At 33.2% G+C, this 6,509-nt stretch overlaps 1 non-coding gene across 1 annotated transcript; it reads right to left on the minus strand.

The window, feature by feature from the left end:
* Positions 1 to 3,148: 3,148 nt before the first annotated feature.
* On the minus strand, positions 3,149 to 6,219 carry LOC18443150 (uncharacterized). Its single transcript, XR_016048985.1, has 2 exons — positions 5,736 to 6,219; positions 3,149 to 3,582 (listed from the first exon to the last, which is right to left on the minus strand). It is a non-coding gene; the product is annotated as an uncharacterized LOC18443150 (transcript).
* Between the last annotated feature and the right edge of the window lie 290 nt (positions 6,220 to 6,509).

Consider the following 6,509-nt stretch of genomic DNA (forward strand, 5'->3'; position numbering starts at 1 on the left):
TGAAAAAATAAAAAAATAATACAAAATCTCAAAAAATAATGGATTTTGTTTGTAATGCATTTTTTTAATGTTTTTCATTATTTTGAAAAATATTGAAAATTGTTTTGGTCATTAATATCCATTTTTATATTTTTCCATCTTTTCAAAAAATTTCAAAAACACCCTTGGGCACAAATTGATTTTTTCTAATCTATTTTTTATTTAATTTTCAATTTCATTTGGATATGCTTTGTTTAGTCATGCTTTAAATATATTTTTTATATTTTATTAGATTTTTTATTTATTATACTCATTGACATAAATGGATTGTCTATAGAGATATCATTTATCCTTTATACATGGAGTTTACAATTATTCTTGTCCCTTAAATTTCAAATTAGGCGGTGCTAAGAGTGTCACTTAATAGACACAAAGTTCCAAAAAAAATTCTCGAACTTTGTGGCTTACCCCAAACCATTCAATTTGATCTAATGATTAGAAATGATTGTGACCTCCATGTACAAAAGATAAAGGAAAAAGTTTATATAAGGTTGTAACTTTAAAATGTAGAAACAAAGATGCACATCAAAAATCCATTGGAAAAGGTTGTTTTATTGTTGAAAAACCCGCTAATTAATCATCTCGATATCGAGATGTATGAATATAGATAAAAAAAAGAGTTTGAGTCTCATAAATAGTGTATCTCAAAACATATTATCTAGACCATCCATTTTGAAGATTTAATATGTTTATAGATCTACTTGATTTTAATCATTTTTGTAGTTTAAAATTTTATAATTAAATATGACAATAGATTTTCAGATAATCCAAATAACTTTTTACACAAAAATTATATGTTATAATAAAATTTAGGGGTAAGCCTTAATTGGATTGTTTAAGGTTGCAACCTTATAAAAACCACACCCAAAGATATATAGTCTCTTTGTAGACAATCCTTAACTTAAAAGGTTCTGAAATTGAGGAGAGGGAAATGTAGGGGGGTGCAATAGCGGTTGTTAACAGAAAGAAATCAAACAAGAAATCTCAATTGTTTCTTGCCTATGGATATCTAAGTTGCCTTTGCTGATAAAATGTGATCAACTTGAATATTTATCTATAAAATGATTGAATAAGTAGTTTGCTTTCAAAACCCAATACTTCAAATGTCAGCTTGTGTAATAAACTTGAGAGAAATAGAATGAACAAGTAAAAATGGGAATAACACAATTACAATACAATCACAAATTAAGGCACATGCAAAGTTTTTTACATAGTTCATTCACAAAAAATGAACTACATTCTTAGGCAATGGGGGAGAAAATTATATGTTTTGTGGATATTATATCACAAGGGCAATGAAATCCAATTTCATTTATCCTTTCCATAACAACATATCCAATTAACCATTTTCTGATAGTGTTGCCTATTTCCATCATCTCCAACCCTACAAGGAAACTTTCAAAGAATCCCACCACATACATGGGGCACAACAACTACTTGAGTTTGCTGAGAGATAAGAAAAACTCCCAATCTCTGCTTATTACCACATCTACCTAACTTATAATGATCAAACAGTCCTTAAAAAAGAGAAAGGAAAATACGATCGAACACTACTTGAAAACGGTTCTTCTGTTCAGAAACGAAATGTTCCAAATGTTCTTGAAAATTCTTGCTTCCATTGGACCACGAAATGTTCCAAATGTTCTTGAAAATTCTTGCTTCCATTGGACCATTTGTATTACACATTGGGGTTACTTTTGGATGGAAAGATCCCACAAGGTCAGGGTTAGAATTTAGAAGAAGAGGATGACTTCTGATCCTAAGAATGGGTGGGGTGAAAACATAACCTTCAAACATCATTTGGAAAGGAAAGGAAAATTGATAATATATTCCAAGCAAAGGAGCGTTACCCATGCTTGCACAAGTAATTTGTTTTTGCCCATCTTATTAACCCATAGGCAAAATTTATCCAAAACTTACACTTATGAATGAGGCTTTAACGTATTACTAGTGGAGTGCACGTGCGTTGGTCGTGATTTGAGTTCAATCTATATTAAGCAATCATCAAATCGTATAACATCTTGATCATATCATTTATCTAAATATTTTATCTCTAACCTTGTATTTTCTCCCTCTAACTTCTCTTTCTGTAACTACATCCATTTTTTTAAGGGTGCGGTTTGTATAGAGCCTAGGCTCTAAACAATCAAATTAAAGCCTACCTCCAAATAGCGTCAAGAAATGTAGTTTCAATATTGAAAATCTTTATCTATTTATGAAGTTCAAAGCTTCAAAAATAGTGTAGATCGACATAGCTATGATATATTGAAAATTGACGGTAAAAAAATGCGTCACAAAATACACTATTTTCAAAACTTGCAATCCATTTTTTTCTCAAGTCCATGCACCTTGATATCGAGATGATCAATTTGAAGATATTTGGGCATCAAAACAACCTCTTCTAATGAAATTTTTGAGGTAGGCTCAAATTTGATTGTTTAGATCCTTGGTTCTATATAAACTTTTCCCTTTTTTAAAACTACAATATTTTTATGTTTCTTTTTCTCTCTTTGAACATATCCTTTCTATTTTGTGGACTGGATGTGTTATGAAAAATCCATTTCTATGCATGAAAATATATGTAATCCTAGATTCTTTGAAGTAGCTTGCGACTATCCTACAGCTATTAGTCACCAAACAATGCACAACTAATTTACTTGTAGCTAAACTTTATTAAAATGTGGATTTTTATATCAATTTGCTCAATATTAGTAATTCACTAGAATCAAACCAGTTTTGAGATACTATTGGTACTAATTATATTTTCCTCCCTAGACCCTCCTTTTCATGGTTTATGTGGTTTTATTAATCTTAAGTAAACTACTGTTTAGAACAGTCCAATAGTCAAGATTAATTGTGACCACCTAATACGAAATCTAAACGGTCTCATTCTATATTTTTCTTTTATTTAAAGTGGATAGATTATTTTATTAAGCAGTTTAAAGGGCATGTTATGGATCGCCTATAGGTTAAAAAATGAGAGTTTTTCTTTTGTGGCCTTGCAGGTTTGTTTTCAATTAATCTTAAAGCATTGCGCTATCTGCTAGCCTTAAGTCAAATTTATTGTGCTATCTGCTAGTCTTATGTCAAATTTATTCTAAAAAAAGTAACATAAATGTAGAACTTTCATTACAAAAATTTAAAGGGGCATGTGCGTTACACACAGACGCAGACGCAGGGGCTTGAGGAATTGAATGCATAAAAGTAGAAAAAGAAGCGTGCTAAGGCGCTGGCTCATCATGCCCACTTTGCCATGAGAGACATAGCTCCAGCTCCAAAAAGAAGCGCAGCATTTGCACATAACTGAAGTTTTCCACTTCTCTGCATGTTCGGATTCATGAAATCAGCTGCCAAGAGATCCACAAGTGACATATAAATTAAGATTCCAGCAGATGACGTGTTTAAGATGCCTTCGACTATGAGAGCAGTAAGGCTGTTCTCATGATATACTGATGCAATTGCTATGCCCACTGCTATTCTAGAGGGAGTTGTAAGCTCGAAGAAGAGGGCCATACATGCAGTAGCTCTACTCTTAAACTTTGCCTACAGGGAGAAAATGAAATGAGAAGAAGACATTCATAGTTTGGACAAGTACACAGATAAGACTATATTTACCTTTGAAACAATGAGGTCACAATTATTCTTAGTCTTTAGATTTTAAATTGGGCGGAAGTCGTGTGCCATTTACCAGACTCAAAGTTCGATATAAATTCATTAACATTGTGACAACCCCCGAGCTGTCAGGTTTGACATCGTACAACGAAATGTGATCATGCCGTCTTTGTACCGAAAGGAACCGGTCATACAAGACCCTTATATTTATCAATGAAATCTCTTTCTTGGAAATATTTGGCAAGGCAACCTCTTTAACACTTTACTCATAGAACTAGAAGTAGTAGTTCATTCGATTGGGTTCATATTTAGCATGATTAATAAATATTTCTTCTATGGTCTTTCAACCTTTTCAGGATCAGTCATTGCATTTGGGTCAAGCAAATTATATCAAAGGAGTAGGGATGGGTCAATCAAATATGTAGTTATCCTTTTTTTTTTTTTTTTAATTAAAAAAAAAGTAGTTCTCACTTCTCACCAATTATTTAGAAGGAGAATAGTTGCCAACAGCTTGAAATGCACACATGACAGTTGTTCCATGTGATTTATAAATTTTTGAATTGTTAATGTTTATTTCCAAGTACAAATATGAGAATAGGCATGTTGTGTTTAGATTTGTACAATGTGGATTTGTCTACGTGATTTCTTAATCTTTCCAATTTAAAAAGATTCCATCAGTAAAAATTATCAACTATAAACATATAATTTTCACCTAGAATTTACAACTATAACAAGTAAATGGGAGTATAGTGTTAAGGGTAGAAATAAATTGTAGTCGACCCCTCCTCTGACTTCCAACTTGCAACTAAAAAAACAAATCTGATAACAAACAATTTTGAACATGCAGTAAACAAATAGTTTGAAATCTATAGAGACTAAATCCCTAAACTGATATAATAAAATAAAAAAAAGTATACAAAGAGAGCATCCGCTTTTGGTATAAGAAGCTTAGAATATCTCTTTAACATGAGATTTAAAATTGAGTGGTTGTAAGAGTGTTACTCAAATTTCAAAAAATAAAAAATAAAAACTTCGAACTCCGACACATCCCAAACGATCCAATTTGATATCAAATGACTAGAAGTAATTGTGACTCCTTGTAATTGCCCAACAATCGAAAGGCAAACTCCTACGGCTCCCGCAAAGAGGGTGCACGTGATCGCAGCAAGCTTGAGGGCCCAGTGGTGGTCGTTTTCCTTAGAGGTGCATGACTCCCCTCCTTCAGCATTGCTGAAGGGGGAGGTGAGGAGAGTGAGGGATTTCATCTTAGAGGTAGAGAAAGAAACCAGAACTAAGAAGAGAGAGAGAGAGTGTGTTTGCTCTCCTTCTAGAGAGAGAGAGTGTTGCAGAGGAGTAAGCACACAGAATATATAGGTCACTGAGTCTTATTGTTATTAAGTGAAAGAAAGTTTTAGAAATTGAGGACAGGGTGTTCTCATACTAACTGAAAAATAAGGTTCTCAATCTTTGTATCAAGCCGCAATAAATGGGAGAGAGGTCTATTCATGGCTATAATGTCGACAAATCTCTCCTCGAACCAACATTAATTCTCGACTTTGATGAACAAATCTCTTCTTGGAATGTATTTTTAAAAATAAATATTAAATCTCATAAAATTAACTTGACAATGTTGTCATTGAAACAACTTTTGTTCTCGTTTCACTCTTATAGAATCTATTCTAGAATAGAATATGAATGCCTTTCTCATTTATTTGCTTTCATTATATGATTCTATTCTAATTATTATATTCTTTACTTTCATTTTTTTTCATTTTTTTTAAGAGACAAACCTTGTAGAAATGCATGAGTCGGTATCATACTATGATTTGATTTCTGATTTATGTTCTTTTTTCATTATCATTATAATTACAGCCATTTTTTTACAATTACATTCATTATTAAGAATAAGAATTCATTCTATCATTAATTAATGAATTCTATTCATTATAATATTCTATCATTCTAATATAATTATTAATTCTATTCATAGTAAGATATTTGTTTTTAAAAATACTTTCCAAAAAAAGATTTGTTCATCAAAGTCTAGAATTAATGTTGTTTTGAGGAGAGATTGTCGACATTACCTTATTTTTCAGTTAGTATGAGAACACGCTGTCCTCAATTTCTAAAACTTTCTTTCACTTGAACAACCATAAGACTTCGTGACCTAATTCTGTTTGCTTACTCTTCTCTCTCTAGGAGTGCAAAATCCTCCGTTCTCCTCATCTTCTCTCTCCTCCTACTCCCCCTGTAGGCACTCTCCTCCTACTCCCCCTTATCAGCAATGCCGAAGAAGGCGACTCGTGCTCCTTTGAGAAAACCAGAAAACCGGCCTCGATAAGGCCAAAGCCCTGGCCTTCAAGCTCGCCGCGATCGCATGCATCCTCTTTGCAAGAACCGTAAGAGTTTGCCTTCCGATTGTTTGGCGATCGATCCCGGCCTTCAAACCCAAACGCAGCCCTTTCTTTGTGATAAAAGCCTTTTCGGCCGGTATCATCTTTTCCACCGGAATGATTAACGTTGTCCCGGATGCTGTTGGGCATCTGGCTTATTGTGGACTCCTTGGCCACTGGTTATTATCGAAGGGTTCATTTTAAGAACCCACAACTTGTTGCTAATGGTGAAGATGCCGAAAGGAATGAGGCGCCTCATGGTATGTTCATGTTCATACACATGGAGGCCGTGTGTTTAGATGGGTAGATGGCTAATACTTTGTTTCCTCCTCCATTTACGAGTAAAAAAGAGTCCTGCTTTGATCCGGTTCTAGAAGAGCGGATCTTTATTAATAATGCTTGGCTTAAAAATTCTTATATAAGGATGTTCGCTTATAATGTAAAACTACGGATACTTTTTTAAAA

This window comes from Amborella trichopoda, chromosome 2 (assembly GCF_054954075.1).
Source record: "Amborella trichopoda isolate Santa Cruz 75 chromosome 2, AtrichopodaSantaCruz75HAP2 v2.0, whole genome shotgun sequence".
Taxonomy (NCBI): domain Eukaryota; kingdom Viridiplantae; phylum Streptophyta; class Magnoliopsida; order Amborellales; family Amborellaceae; genus Amborella; species Amborella trichopoda.